Below are 14,818 nucleotides of genomic sequence, written 5' to 3'. Positions count from 1 at the left end.
TCTAGCTCAGCCGGCACCTAGGGAAACCTACCAAACCTGTGCATTTTTTTAAACTAGAGACCTAGGGGAATCCAAGATGGGGTGACTTGTGGCGCTCTGATCAGGTTCTGTTACCCAGAATCCTTTGCAAACCTCAAAATTTGGCTAAAAAAACACGTTTTCCTCACATTTTGGTGACAGAAAGTTCCGGAATCAGAGAGGAGCCACAAATTTCCTTCCACCCAGCGTTCCCTTAAGCCTCCTGATGAAAATGACACCTCAATTGTGTGGGTAGGCCTGGCGCCCGCAACAGGAAATGCCCCAATACGCAACGTGCGCACATCACATTTTTTGAAAGAAAACAGAGGTGTTTTTTGCAAAGTGCCTACCCGTAGATTTTGGCCTCTAGCTCAGCCGGCACCTAGGGAAACCTACCAAACCTGTGCATTTTTGAAAACTAGAGACCAAGGGGAATCCAAGATGGGGTGACTTGTGGCGCTCTGACCAGGTTCTGTTACCCAGAATCCTTTGCAAACCTCAAAATTTGGATAAAAAACACATTTTGCTCACATTTTGGTGACAGAAAGTTCCGGTATCAGAGATGAGCTACAAATTTCCTTCCACCCAGCGTACCCCCAAGTCTCCCGATAAAAATGATACCTCACTTGTGTGGGTAGGCCTAGCGCCCGCAACAGGAAATGCCCCAAAACGCACCGTGGACACATCACATTTTTTGAAAGAAAACAGAGGTGTTTTTTGCAAAGTGCCTACCTGTAGATTTTGGCCTCTAGCTCAGCCGTCACCTAGGGAAACCTACCAAACCTGTGCATTTTTTAAAACTAGAGACCTAGGGGAATCCAAGATGGGGTGACTTGTGGGGCTCTGACCAGGTTCTGTTACCCAGAATCCTTTGCAAACCTCAAAATGTGGCTAAAAAAACACATTTTCCTCACATTTTGGTGACAGAAAGTTCTGGAATCAGAGAGGAGCCACAAATTCCCTTCCACCCAGCGTACCCCCAAGTCTCCCGATAAAAATGATACCTCACTTGTGTGGGTAGGCCTAGCGCCCCTGACAGGAAATGCCCGAAAACGCAACGTGGACACATCACACTTTTTTAAAGAAAACAGAGGTGTTTTTTGCAAAGTGCCTACCTGTAGATTTTGGCCTCTAGCTCAGCCGACACCTAGGGAAACCTACCAAACCTGTGCATTTTTTTAAACTAGAGACCTAGGGGAATCCAAGATGGGGTGACTTGTGGCGCTCTGACCAGGTTCTGTTACCCAGAATCCTTTGCAAACCTCAAAATTTGGCAAAAAAAATACCTTTTCCTCACATTTTGGTGACAGAAAGTTCTGGAATCAGAGAGGAGCCACAAATTCCCTTCCACCCAGCATACCCCCAAGTCTCCCGATAAAAATGATACCTCACTTGTGTGGGTAGGCCTAGGGCCCGTGACAGGAAAAGCCCGAAAACGCAACGTGGACACATCACATTTTTTTATAGAAAACAGAGGTGTTTTTTGCAAAGTGCCTACCTGTAGATTTTGGCCTCTAGCTCAGCCGGCACCAAGGGAAACCTACCAAATCTGTGCATTTTTGAAAACTAGAGACCTATGGAAATCCCAGATGGGGTGACTTGTGGGGCTCTGACCAGGTTCTGTTACCCAGAATCCTTTGCAAACCTCAACATTTGGCTAAAAAAACACATTTTCCTCACATTTTGGTGACAGAAAGTTCTGGAATCAGAGAGGAGCCACAAATTCCCTTCCACCCAGCGTACCCCCAAGTCTCCCGATAAAAATGATACCTCACTTGTGTGGGTAGGCCTAGGGCCCGCAACAGGAAATGCCCCAAAATGCAATGTGGACACATCACATTTTTTTAAAGAAAACAGAGGTGTTTTTTGCAAAGTGCCTACCTGCAGATTTTGGCCTCTAGCTCAGCCGGCACCTAGGGAAACCTTCCAAACCTGTGCATTTTTGAAAACTAGAGACCTAGGGGAATCCAAGATGGGGTGACTTGTGGGGCTCTGACCAGGTTCTGTTACCCAGAATCCTTTGCAAACCTCAAAATTTGGCAAAAAAACACCTTTTCCTCACATTTTGGTGACAGAAAGTTCTGGAATCAGAGAGGAGCCACAAATTCCCTTCCACCCAGCGTACCCCTAAGTCTCCCGATAAAAATGATACCTCACTTGTGTGGGTAGGCCTAGCACCCGTGACAGGAAATGCCCGAAAACGCAACGTGGACACATCACATTTTTTTTAAAGAAAACAGAGGTGTTTTTTGCAAAGTGCCTACCTGTAGATTTTGGCCTCTAGCTCAGCCGGCACCTAGGGAAACCTACCAAACCTGTGCATTTTTTGAAACTAGAGACCTAGGGGAATCCAAGATGGGGTGACTTGTGGCGCTCTGATCAGGTTCTGTTACCCAGAATCCTTTGCAAACCTCAAAATTTGGCTAAAAAAACACGTTTTCCTCACATTTTGGTGACAGAAAGTTCCGGAATCAGAGAGGAGCCACAAATTTCCTTCCACCCAGCGTTCCCTTAAGTCTCCTGATGAAAATGACCCCTCAATTGTGTGGGTAGGCCTGGCGCCCGCAACAGGAAATGCCCCAATACGCAACGTGCGCACATCACATTTTTTGAAAGAAAACAGAGGTGTTTTTTGCAAAGTGCCTACCTGTAGATTTTGGCCTCTAGCTCAGCCGGCACCTAGGGAAACCTACCAAACCTGTGCATTTTTGAAAACTAGAGACCAAGAGGAATCCAAGATGGGGTGACTTGTGGCGCTCTGACCAGGTTCTGTTACCCAGAATCCTTTGCAAACCTCAAAAATTTGGCTAAAAAAACACATTTTCCTCACATTTTGGTGACAGAAAGTTCCAGTATCAGAGATGAGCTACAAATTTCCTTCCACCCAGCGTACCCCCAAGTCTCCCGATAAAAATGATACCTCACTTGTGTGGGTAGGCCTAGCGCCCGCGACAGGAAATGCCACAAAACGCACCGTGGACACATCACATTTTTTGAAAGAAAACAGAGGTGTTTTTTGCAAAGTGCCTACCTGTAGATTTTGGCCTCTAGCTCAGCCGTCACCTAGGGAAACCTACCAAACCTGTGCATTTTTTAAAACTAGAGACCTAGGGGAATCCAAGATGGGGTGACTTGTGGGGCTCTGACCAGGTTATGTTACCCAGAATCCTTTGCAAACCTCAAAATGTGGCTAAAAAAACACATTTTCCTAACATTTTGGTGACAGAAAGTTCTGGAATCAGAGAGGAGCCACAAATTTCCTTCCACCCAGCGTACCCCCAAGTCTCCCGATAAAAATGATAACTCACTTGTGTGGGTAGGCCTAGCGCCCGAGACAGGAAATGCCCCAAAACGCAACGTGGACACATCAAATGTTTTTAAAGAAAACAGAGGTGTTTTTTGCAAAGTGCCTACCTGTAGATTTTGGCCTCTAGCTCAGCCGGCACCAAGGGAAACCTACCAAATCTGTGCATTTTTGAAAACTAGAGACCTATGGAAATCCGAGATGGGGTGACTTGTGGGGCTCTGACCAGGTTCTGTTACCCAGAATCCTTTGCAAACCTCAAAATTTGGCAAAAAAAACACCTTTTCCTCACATTTTGGTGACAGAAAGTTCTGGAATCAGAGAGGAGCCACAAATTCCCTTCCACCCAGCGTACCCCCAAGTCTCCCGATAAAAATGATACCTCACTTGTGTGGGTAGGCCTAGGGCCCGCAACAGGAAATGCCCCAAAATGCAATGTGGACACATCACATTTTTTTAAAGAAAACAGAGGTGTTTTTTGCAAAGTGCCTACCTGCAGATTTTGGCCTCTAGCTCAGCCGGCACCCAGGGAAACCTACCAAACCTGTGCATTTTTGAAAACTAGAGACCTAGGGGAATCCAAGATGGGGTGACTTGTGGGGCTCTGACCAGGTTCTGTTACCCAGAATCCTTTGCAAACCTCAAAATTTGGCAAAAAAAACACCTTTTCCTCACATTTTGGTGACAGAAAGTTCTGGAATCAGAGAGGAGCCACAAATTCCCTTCCACCCAGCGTACCCCTAAGTCTCCCGATAAAAATGATACCTCACTTGTGTGGGTAGGCCTAGCACCCGTGACAGGAAATGCCAGAAAACGCAACGTGGACACATCAAATTTTTTTAAAGAAAACAGAGGTGTTTTTTGCAAAGTGCCTACCTGTAGATTTTGGCCTCTAGCTCAGCCGGCACCTAGGGAAACCTACCAAACCTGTGCATTTTTTTAAACTAGAGACCTAGGGGAATCCAAGATGGGGTGACTTGTGGCGCTCTGATCAGGTTCTGTTACCCAGAATCCTTTGCAAACCTCAAAATTTGGCTAAAAAAACACGTTTTCCTCACATTTTGGTGACAGAAAGTTCCGGAATCAGAGAGGAGCCACAAATTTCCTTCCACCCAGCGTTCCCTTAAGTCTCCTGATGAAAATGACACCTCAATTGTGTGGGTAGGCCTGGCGCCCGCAACAGGAAATGCCCCAATACGCAACGTGCGCACATCACATTTTTTGAAAGAAAACAGAGGTGTTTTTTGCAAAGTGCCTACCTGTAGATTTTGGCCTCTAGCTCAGCCGTCACCTAGGGAAACCTACCAAACCTGTGCATTTTTTAAAACTAGAGACTTAGGGGAATCCAAGATGGGGTGACTTGTGGGGCTCTGACCAGGTTATGTTACCCAGAATCCTTTGCAAACCTCAAAATGTGGCTAAAAAAACACATTTTCCTAACATTTTGGTGACAGAAAGTTCTGGAATCAGAGAGGAGCCACAAATTTCCTTCCACCCAGCGTACCCCCAAGTCTCCCGATAAAAATGATAACTCACTTGTGTGGGTAGGCCTAGCGCCCGAGACAGGAAATGCCCCAAAACGCAACGTGGACACATCAAATGTTTTTAAAGAAAACAGAGGTGTTTTTTGCAAAGTGCCTACCTGTAGATTTTGGCCTCTAGCTCAGCCGGCACCAAGGGAAACCTACCAAATCTGTGCATTTTTGAAAACTAGAGACCTATGGAAATCCGAGATGGGGTGACTTGTGGGGCTCTGACCAGGTTCTGTTACCCAGAATCCTTTGCAAACCTCAAAATTTGGCAAAAAAAACACCTTTTCCTCACATTTTGGTGACAGAAAGTTCTGGAATCAGAGAGGAGCCACAAATTCCCTTCCACCCAGCGTACCCCCAAGTCTCCCGATAAAAATGATACCTCACTTGTGTGGGTAGGCCTAGGGCCCGCAACAGGAAATGCCCCAAAATGCAATGTGGACACATCACATTTTTTTAAAGAAAACAGAGGTGTTTTTTGCAAAGTGCCTACCTGCAGATTTTGGCCTCTAGCTCAGCCGGCACCCAGGGAAACCTACCAAACCTGTGCATTTTTGAAAACTAGAGACCTAGGGGAATCCAAGATGGGGTGACTTGTGGGGCTCTGACCAGGTTCTGTTACCCAGAATCCTTTGCAAACCTCAAAATTTGGCAAAAAAACACCTTTTCCTCACATTTTGGTGACAGAAAGTTCTGGAATCAGAGAGGAGCCACAAATTCCCTTCCACCCAGCGTACCCCTAAGTCTCCCGATAAAAATGATACCTCACTTGTGTGGGTAGGCCTAGCACCCGTGACAGGAAATGCCCGAAAACGCAACGTGGACACATCACATTTTTTTAAAGAAAACAGAGGTGTTTTTTGCAAAGTGCCTACCTGTAGATTTTGGCCTCTAGCTCAGCCGGCACCTAGGGAAACCTACCAAACCTGTGCATTTTTTTAAACTAGAGACCTAGGGGAATCCAAGATGGGGTGACTTGTGGCGCTCTGATCAGGTTCTGTTACCCAGAATCCTTTGCAAACCTCAAAATTTGGCTAAAAAAACACGTTTTCCTCACATTTTGGTGACAGAAAGTTCCGGAATCAGAGAGGAGCCACAAATTTCCTTCCACCCAGCGTTCCCTTAAGTCTCCTGATGAAAATGACACCTCAATTGTGTGGGTAGGCCTGGCGCCCGCAACAGGAAATGCCCCAATACGCAACGTGCGCACATCACATTTTTTGAAAGAAAACAGAGGTGTTTTTTGCAAAGTGCCTACCTGTAGATTTTGGCCTCTAGCTCAGCCGGCACCTAGGGAAACCTACCAAACCTGTGCATTTTTGAAAACTAGAGACCAAGAGGAATCCAAGATGGGGTGACTTGTGGCGCTCTGACCAGGTTCTGTTACCCAGAATCCTTTGCAAACCTCAAAAATTTGGCTAAAAAAACACATTTTCCTCACATTTTGGTGACAGAAAGTTCTGGAATCAGAGAGGAGCCACAAATTCCCTTCCACCCAGCGTACCCCCAAGTCTCCCGATAAAAATGATACCTCACTTGTGTGGGTAGGCCTAGCGCCCGTGACAGGAAATGCCCGAAAACGCAACATGGACACATCACATTTTTTTAAAGAAAACAGAGGTGTTTTTTGCAAAGTGCCTACCTGTAGATTTTGGCCTCTAGCTCAGCCGACACCTAGGGAAACCTACCAAACCTGTGCATTTTTGAAAAGTAGAGACCAAGGGGAATCCAAGATGGGGTGACTTGTGGCGCTCTGACCAGGTTCTGTTACCCAGAATCCTTTGCAAACCTCAAAATTTGGATAAAAAACACATTTTCCTCACATTTTGGTGACAGAAAGTTCCGGTATCAGAGATGAGCTACAAATTTCCTTCCACCCAGCGTACCCCCAAGTCTCCCGATAAAAATGATACCTCACTTGTGTGGGTAGGCCTAGCGCCCGCGACAGGAAATGCCCCAAAACGCACCGTGGACACATCACATTTTTTTAAAGAAAACAGGTGTTTTTTTGCAAAGTGCCTACCTGTAGATTTTGGCCTCTAGCTCAGCCGGCACCTAGGGAAACCTACCAAACCTGTGCATTTTTTAAAACTAGAGACCTCGGGGAATCCAAGATGGGGTGACTTGTGGGGCTCTGACCAGGTTCTGTTACCCAGAATCCTTTGCAAACCTCAAAATTTGGCTAAAAAAACACTTTTTCCTCACATTTTGGTGACAGAAAGTTCTGGAATCAGAGAGGAGCCACAAATTTCCTTCCACCCAGCGTTCCCCCCAGTCTCCCGATAAAAATGATACCTCACTTGTGTGGGTAGGCCTAGCGCCCGCAACATGAAATGCCCCAAAACGCAATGTGGACACATCACATTTTTTTAAAGAAAACAGGTGTTTTTTTGCAAAGTGCCTACCTGTAGATTTTGGCCTCTAGCTCAGCCGGCACCTAGGGAAACCTACCAAACCTGTGCAGTTTTGAAAATTAGAGACCAAGGGGAATCCAAGATGGGGTGACTTGTGGGGCTCTGACCAGGTTCTGTTACCTAGAACCCTTGTCAACCTCAAAATTTGGCTAATAAAACACGTTTTCCACTCATTTCGGTGACAGAAAGTTGTGGAATCTGAGAGGAGCCACAAATTTTCTTCCACCCAGCGTTCCCCCAAATCTCCCGATAAAAATGGTACCTCACTTGTGTGGGTAGGCCTAGCGCCCACGAAAGGAAATGGCCCAAAACACAACGTGGACACATCTAATTTTTTCATAGAAAACAGTGCCTACCTGTGGATTTTGGCCTCTAGCTCAGCCGGCACCTGGGGAAACCTAGCAAACCAGCGCATTTTTGAAAACTAGAGACCTAGGGGAATCCAAGATGGGGTGACTTGTGGGGCTTTGACCAGGTTCTGTTACCCAGAATCCTTTGCAAACCTCAAAATTTGGCTAAAAAACACCTTTTCCTCACATTTTGGTGACAGAAAGTTCTGGAATCAGGGAGGAGCCACAAATTTCCTTCCACCCAGCGTTCCCCCAAGTCTCCCGATAAAAATGATACCTCACTTGTGTGGGTGGGCCAGGTGCCTGCAACAGAATAAGGCCAAAAACTTGTAGAGATAGAGGGGATAGCACAGCGAGTTGATAAGGACATATTCTTCTTTTATACATCTTTAGGCTGACTCTGCTTTGGGGACCCACACAAGTGAGGTGTCATTTTACTTGGGAGACTGAGGGGAACGCTGGGGAGTAGGAATTTTGTGCTGGAGCGGTGATCGTACAAACAAAAGTCAGGAAAATATGCTTTTTTAAGCAAATTTTGCGGTTTGCAGAGGTGTCTGGGTATGAAAATGTTGGGGGATCCACGCAAGCCACATCGCCCTGCACTCCTTGGGGTGTCTAGTTTAAAAAAATGTCTGGGTTTGGTAGGTTTCCCTAGATGAAGGCCGCACCCGGGACCAAAAACATAGGTGGCCCCTGCCCCCCAAACACAGGTAGTTTTGTAATATATCATTTTGATGTGTCCACATACGTCTGTGATGTGCCAAACACTAAAATTGTGACAAGAAACGCACTTAGGTTATGTGAAAAAGACCCCTCTCCCACCAACCAAGTTGGTGGCATGCTTCATCATCGGGGTCCCACCTGAGACACCTAGCGTGTCTCAAGTGTGCTGCGACGCCTGATTACAGCGGAGCAGGTTTTGTCATTTGTACCACACATACTGGTTGGATTTGGCACGTGGGTGAGTGATGGTTCAAATTTTATTAACAAGAGATTTCACAAAAATGAAATGCACTGTTAATAACTGAAAGGCAAAAAACTGAACCAATGACTCTCAGCTCATGAGCTGTAAAGCCGCGACAAGGCACCAACCGCTTTACAGTCCATTCTCACACCTTTCATACATGACACACACAAGACCATTCACATCGCCAGCCACGGGCCCAGCACATTACAACACTCACATCGACAGACAGCGCCACTCAAGGGCCCATCACTTACATACGCCCACATGCCTGATACAACAATCACACCAGCTGATGGGAGTGTGGACTGGCATTTGGCTGGCACCGCCAGCCAAGCGCCACCCCACGTACACCGCCAGCCAAGTGCCACCCCATGCACACCGCCAGCCAAGCGCCACCCCAAGCATACTGCCAGCCAAGCGCCACCCCACGCACACGGCCAGCCAAGCGCCACCCCACGCACACCGCCAGCCAAGTGCCACCCCACGCACACAGCCAGCCAAGCGCCACCCCAATCACACCGCCAGACAAGCGCCACCCCACGCACACCGCCAGCCAAGCGCCACCCCACGCACACCGCCAGCTAAGCGCCACCCCAAGCACACCGCCAGCCAAGTGCCACCCCACGCACACCGCCATCCCTTTTTTTTGTTTATAAACAACAAAGAAACCACTAACTAATTATAAAATAAGCACAAAACTACAAACACAAAAGCTCTAACTAAATACATGACAGTGATGCCAACCGTGAAACATATGAAAATATAAAACAGACAGTTTACGCTCACGGTATTTCCCAAAAGTTTTTCCTTGTGTGGTAACTTCTAAAACAGCTGGGCACACACAGAACAGGCATTGAAGGGCATTCAGGGCAGTACATCCGGCTCTCCCTCCGGATTAATCTCCGGGCACATACTCTACATTTCTTTGTGGGCAAGTCTTTTTTGGGAGTGGGAGGAATGTGATCTGGAAAGTGCCGATCTTTCAATCTAGCCACATCCTCTACCACTTCTACTATAGGAACTCTTGCATGTTCCACCACAAGAAGGCTTTCTATCACCGACTCCTGAAATTTAACAAATGTCATCCTTGACTCAGGTGAACAATCATTCAACACAATAAAGGCATTAAAAGTTGCCAAATGAAATAAATGTAGGGCCAACTTTTTATACCACACGTAAGACTTACGAAGAGCAGTGTAAGGTTCCAACCTCTGATCTACTCTATCAACACCACCCATGTGCCTATTGTAGTCCAAAATGCACGCAGGTTTGCGCACTTCCGCAACCTGACCCCAAACAGTCACAGGGGAAGTACTCTCATCATGGATGGTAGATAGCATGTACACATCCCTCCTGTCTGAAAATTTCAGAGCTAGCAGCTCATCGTTCCGCAAGGCACTGCACTGTCCCCTCTCAAGTTTTTTACAGACAAGCTCCCTTGGATAGCCTTTCCGGTTAGAACGGATTGTGCCACAAGCAACAGTGTCCACTCTAAACAACTCCTTGAACAACTGCACTCCAGTGTAGAAATTGTCTACGTACAAATGGTGACCTTTGTTAAACAGCCGTCTACCAAGTTCCCACACAATTGTTTCGCTAACTCCAAAAGTGGCCGGACAACCAGGAGGGTCAATACTGGAATCCCTACCAGTGTAGACCCGGAAATTATACACATATCCTATACTGCTTTCTGACAGCATATACAGTTTAATCCCATACTGTGCCCTCTTACTAGGAATGTACTGCTTAAAAACTAAACGCCCCATGAAAAGGACCAAAGACGCGTCCACACTTATCTCTTTGCCTGGAACATAGACCTCTGAAAACCGATCTACAAAATGATCAAGGACAGGCCTAATCTTAAAAAGACGGTCACAATCAGGGTGATCTCGTGGCAAGGCTAAAGCATTGTCTACAAAATGCAGCATACGAAGAAGCAAATACCGATTACGTGTCATAGTCGCAGGAAATATAGCCGTTGCCATCAAGGGACTAGTAGACCAATAAGAAGCCAGTGATGGCTTCCTGATCAACCCCATCAAAAAAGTCAAACCTAAAAACTTTTTCATCTCTTCCAGATATGTGGGAACCCACTGAGTAGCTCTAGACTGAGGCTTAAGTCTGGCAGCGTTGTCCCTCAAATATTGCTCTGCATACAAATTAGTCTGCTCCACAATCTCTTCCAAAAATACATCGTCCATAAACAAGTGAAAGAAATGGACAGGCAAAAAGTTTTCCGTATTAACTCTACACCCTGGGAGACCAGTAAATGCAGGTAACTGTGGCTGCTCCATGTTTGGGGCAATCCAGGTGTCAGGTCTTCTAATGGGAAACCCTTCAGCCCCAGGCTGCTGCACTCTTGGCACATCAATGTCCTCCTCTACAACAGGCCCTTCATCTGCACTGAGAGTAGCTTCCTCATCAGAAGAATACTCTCGGACAGAAAACTCACTTCCAGAATCTCCCACTTCCTCCTCTGCCTCAGATGCAGAGTCAGTCTTGTAATCATGGTCTGAAGACGACTCAAAGAGCATGCCAACAACCTGCTGAGCGGTCACTCTGCGGCTAGCCATGATCCTCACTAACAACAAATGGATTGCCAACAACAACTAGCACTAAAATAAGTAATAAACAAAGTGTAGCTTTATCACAAAGAGTTATGTACTAAAAAACTATACCACTCATTTGCCTGAAAAAGCTACTCACCAAGCAACTACTCTGCACAGACACAGCAATCACCAATGATATCCCACTAAATAGAAAAAAAGAAAAAAGAAAATTAGACATATGACAACACAAATATCATTGTGCTCAAATCTAAGGACAATTTCACACACAATACTGCATTTACTACACCACCTACAAACATGTCATTCATGCATGTCAACAATACTCCTTTGGAGTAAATTGCTTTCACATACCTAAAACATCCAACTAAGCAAACCGCAGGACAACTACTGCCAAAACCGGAAGGATCCACAGCAAAGGAAGCAAAAGCGTTGAACTAGAAGAAAAAGAAGAAATAAATTGTTATAATCACAAATACAAATACTTCGCCAGTTGACAAACACCCCACCACCAAGAACTTAGAAATTGTCCCTGGTACCTAAGTTGATTCTGCCCCCCTTCGGGGGCAGATGGGTGTAAAAAAAATTGGCCGATCTGCCCCCTAGGGGGCAGAAATGGGCAACAGCTCTGTGCCCCCTTTAGGGGGTGACCCTTCCCAAAGGGGGCACCCCCAGCACAAAACAAAAAAAAGGGAACAAAAAAATAAAATCCCTGGCGTATTGGTGGTTTCTGCCCTCCTTGGGGGCAGATGGGCCTACAAAAATAGGCCCATCTGCCCCCAAAGGGGGCAGAGATGGCCAATACAAACTTTCCCCACTTTGGGGGGGCGACCCTTGCCCAAGGGGTGCCCCCAAACACACACCACACACACCACACAATCCCTGGCGCCTAGTGTGCTTTGACCCCTCCCCCAGGGGGGTCGCCCCCAAAATAAACTTATATATAAAGAAATCCTTGGTGTCTAGTGGATTTCGCCCCCCCCTGGGGGCAGATCGGCCGAAAAATCAGTGATCTGCCCCCGGGGGGGGGGGGGGGGAAACACTAAATAAAATAGACCCCCGGGTGGGCGACCCTTGCCCAAGGGGTCGCCCTCAAAATACACAATAAAAACAAAATCCCTGGTGTCTAGTGGATTTCGCCCCCCCCACCCCCCTGGGGGCAGATCGGCCGAAAAATCGTCGATCTGCCCCCCGGGGGGAGGCTAAATACTAAAAAAAATAGCCCCCCAGGGGGACGACCCTTGCCCAAGGGGTCGCCCTAAAAAGAAACATACCCCCAAAAATCCCTGGTGTCTAGTGGAGATTCCTGCTCCACGATCGCGGGCCCTGCCCGTGATCGTGGAGCAGGAATCTAGTGAAAACAGGCACAGGGGGAAAGGAAAAACCCTTTCCTTTCCCCTGTGTCTGTTTCCCCCCCCAAAACCCCCAAAAAGGGAAGGACTTACCTCGGGAAGTCCTCTCCCCTCGACGCGCTGGAAGCAAATGGCTTCCAGCGTGTCCCGGCAACACTTGATGACATCGGCGCGTCTGGGGTGGAAGGGGAAGGGCTTCCCCTTCCATCCCCGCCTTGGGGGGGTGGGTGGTGTGCACACGGGAACCACTGCCTTGGACGAGGTCACCTCGTCCAAGGCATCCAACAGGTTAAACTTAGTGATTACAAACCACATAGTGAATGCAGAGTATCGGGAACTCCTTGGTTCATATATATGTTTGTTATATAGAAATTCCAACATCGGCATGGCAGACTGTGGGGGCAGCCTGAATTCAACACTTTTTCTCACTGTAACCAGCAAAGATGCTGTAAGTGCTCTGAAATGGCTCAAAATCTGTTTTGAATTAGGAAAAAAAATGCTGGTGCATTTTGAATGAGTCAAAAGCATTCTAGGCTTTCAGTTGACATTTCTAGGAACATAGCATTCCCATAATCCACTTTAGACTCGACAAAAGTGTTGATAGTTAAAATCCTCCATGAATAATGCAGAAAGAGGAAAACATGACTCCGTATTCATATAGTAGAAGCAGGATTTAGAAATATGGTCTGTGTTGGGAAACAAAAGTTCTGGGTCAAGCAGCACACGGGATCCATACATTTTGAGCTGATACTGGGACAAAAACCATTACAGTAAGCCATATTGATACATTTTGTGTGTCCAGTTTAGGTTTAACAACTAGAACTTGAGTCTTGACAAGGTGTAATTTTAAGATGTTGATGTACATCCAAGTTCCCACTTCTTGGAAATCATGAAGGATGTTCTTAGATCAATCTTTGTCCTGCAGTGAAAAGTTTAAGGTAGTTTGTGTTTTGCCCGCTTAAAAGTGAGGAATGATATTAGAGAAATGTCGGAGATAGGTTTGTGCATGTAAAGGTTAAACAGTAAGAGTGATAATAGAGTGATAATGGTGACCTCCTGAGGAGCTTCCGAATGAGTGGGCAAAAAGCAGACCTGAAAGTTACTTTCTGTACTGTCTGAAATCCTTTGGATAAGAATCAGTCAAGGCAGCACGCACTGAACACAAGCAACAACTTAATATGCAAATATGTGCAGCGTGCAAGCTACCGTACTCAGTGGCACAACAAGAGTACCATCGGCCTAAATTTAAACCAGACAAAAATTGACGTCCCATCACTTTTGGCTCGGTACTAAAAGAGATCCATTACAGGGTCACAGTGAGCTCCTTGCACCTCTGAGCACCAGTGACACTGAATCTTGTGAGCCTAATCATTCTACGTACCATTCTTGTCTCTTCACTATGCACCTTTTCTCATCTCTATCCACTTCTCTCGCTTGTCCTTACCTTGTTTCTCTCTTTTTCTAAACTTTTTTTCTTGTCTCTTTGTGCCTCCTTATCCTCCCCACTTTTCCTTCTCCCTTTCCACTATCCTCTACTTCTCCTTTATCCTGCCTACTCTCTCTTCAGTCTACATCCTACCATTCTATCTTCCCCAAACTCTTTCTAAACTCCCTGTCCTCTCTCTCATTCTACCCTTTCTCTATCAAATTAATATCTTGACTACACTTCTATTCTACTCATCTTGTTCCTTATCTCTGACCTCCTTGGTTGTCATCTTTGTCTACCAATCTTCTTTTTTTTAAAAATCTGTTTTATTCAAATTTTTTATTTGTTACATTAGAAGAACACAACTACAAAATGCCCCCCCCCCCCGGATTAAAGCTCCTTGGCAGCAACCATGTGCAAAACCACTTAACTACTGTACTAACAAATTTCGTTACCTATGAGATTAACTATGGAACTAGTGTGCAGGTGTTGCCCTGATAGTCTTCTAATTGTCCCTTTCATTCCTTTTGCCTCCCCTCCGATTACCTATCATCTTTTGTTTGTTCTTATCGTCCTTCCTTTTAGTTTCTTTTTTCTCTCATTTCTATGTTTCACAGCCCTTTCTTTCTTTTTCTCAGCACTTCTTGCTTATTCACATCTTTCTTTTTACTATTTCAATCCCATAGGTCATCCTCTCCACAAATGCCCCCTTTTCTCTCAACATTCAAATCTCTCTTTTCGTCGTCCTCTCCTCCAATTCTTCCTCCCTCTCCATCTTTCTATTATTTCTGTCCTTCCTATTAACCTGTTTTCCTATCCTGCACCTTTTCTTTCTTTCCAGGCCCTGTTCTTATCTTTTCTCAATTTCTCCACTCTCTCATCTTTATC

Source organism: Pleurodeles waltl, chromosome 4_2 (genome assembly GCF_031143425.1).
Source record: "Pleurodeles waltl isolate 20211129_DDA chromosome 4_2, aPleWal1.hap1.20221129, whole genome shotgun sequence".
NCBI lineage: Eukaryota > Metazoa > Chordata > Amphibia > Caudata > Salamandridae > Pleurodeles > Pleurodeles waltl.
This window is presented reverse-complemented; position numbering follows the sequence as displayed.